This window comes from Garra rufa, unplaced genomic scaffold, assembly GCF_049309525.1.
Source record: "Garra rufa unplaced genomic scaffold, GarRuf1.0 hap1_unplaced_001, whole genome shotgun sequence".
In the NCBI taxonomy this organism is placed as follows: Eukaryota; Metazoa; Chordata; class Actinopteri; order Cypriniformes; family Cyprinidae; genus Garra; species Garra rufa.
Window position 1 is genome coordinate 2,136,681 of NW_027394276.1, and position 1,772 is coordinate 2,138,452.

The following is a 1,772-nucleotide window of genomic DNA, read 5'->3' on the forward strand; positions in this document are numbered from 1 at the left end:
TTGTTTATATACACAGTTGCATACGTTTCAAAATTTTGTGAACAGAAGAAGTTTACTGCATTTCAACAGTATACCACCAAAATAAATGATATACAGAATTTTTTAAGCTTAAGGATTTGAGCGCTTGAATGAAATGTCATATTGCAGTTTAAATCGTGTCAAAATAACCAAAATAATAATAATACATAATTATAATGTAATTATTCAAATCAAATGTAAAAAAAAGTTTGTTTGTTTGTTTGTTTGTTTGTTTTTCTTGCGTGTCATGTGACCATTAACATACACTCCTCAGCTAATACACTTACACATGACTTATTGCTTGTTCCCTTTATCATTTTTAACGGATTGCTTTATTTATTTTCTTTCATTTTATTTTCTCTGTGATTTCTTTCTGCTTACAGTGTTGCAAAGAACATATTCTTCCTTTCTCCTCCAGGGGGCGATCGAGAGACCTTTTCTCTACAGTAAATCTCTAAGCACTTTATACAAGTCAAAAGTTTTTGAACTGTAAGAAAAAAAATGTTTATAGAAAAATACAGTTTTATTTAGCAAGGATGCTTTCAATTAATAAAACATGATGATAAATACATTCATCATGCTGATCTTTGGATCTTTCTATTCATCAAAGAATCCTGAACATGTACTCAACTATTTTAAATATAGATATTAATAATAATAAATGTTTCTTGAACAGCAAATCAGCATATTAAAATGAAATGAATGAAATCACAAGAATCAATTACATTTTATATTGATATATTAAAATATATTCAAAAAGAATATTATTTTAAAATTAAAAAAATATTTTACAAATTACCTTAAAAGGTAAAAGTATTTCAGAATATTACTGCTTTTGTGGTATTTTGGATCAAATAAATGCAGAAGAGAGTTCCTTTAAAAAAAAAACAAAAAAAAAAACATTACAAATCTTACTGTCCAAAAACTTTTGACTGGTAGTGTATGAAGTGCTTGAGAGATTTACTGCAGAGAAAAGGTCTCTCGATCGCCCCCTGGAGGAGAAAGGAAGAATATATCCTTTGCAACACTGTAAGCAGAAAGAAATTCCAGAGAAAACAAAATGAAAGAAAATAAATGAAGCAATCAGTTTAAAATGTTAAAGGGAACAAGCAATAATTCTGAGTCATGTGTTAGTGTATTAGTTGAGGAGTGTTGGAAAAGCAAAAGCTTACAGCACCTGGTATTCCCAGGCGGTCTCCCATCCAAGTACTAACCAGGCCCGACCCTGCTTAGCTTCCGAGATCGGACGAGATCGGGCGTGCTCAGGGTGGTATGGCCGTAAGCGAAAGCTGAAGTCAAGAGTGAGCTATTTAAAGAAGACACACCAGCAGCAGCCCTACACAGATCGACCCGTAAAGACACACGCCCCGGACTGCAGTTGCAAGAATAACAACCACCCCACCCTCAAAGAAATAGTATTATTAAAGCATATAAACGTATAACTATTTTTTCCCCCGACATATTATCGCTTCAACCAAAGTTCGCCATAATGTTGATTAACAAAGAAAAAAGTCAACTCTCCTCTCTTTTCGTGAAAAAAGGAAGTAAAAATGGGCAGATTTTGATTATTTAAAAGTAGAAATAAGAAGCATATCATTTTATGGAAAAAGAAAAAAAGTAACAATTGCCTTTTCTTTTAGCTAAAGAGGTGCTCAGGTGCATCTCAATACATTAGAATGTTGTAGAAAAGTTCATTTATAATTCAACTCAAATTGTGAAAGTCGTGTATTAAATAAATTCAGTGCACACAGACT

General features: G+C 32.0%; 1 non-coding gene across 1 annotated transcript; it reads right to left on the minus strand.

The window, feature by feature from the left end:
- Nucleotides 1-1,183: 1,183 nt before the first annotated feature.
- LOC141304063 (5S ribosomal RNA) lies at nt 1,184-1,302 on the minus strand. Its single transcript, XR_012344029.1, has one exon. It is a non-coding gene; the product is annotated as a 5S ribosomal RNA (ribosomal RNA).
- Nucleotides 1,303-1,772: the final 470 nt, after the last annotated feature.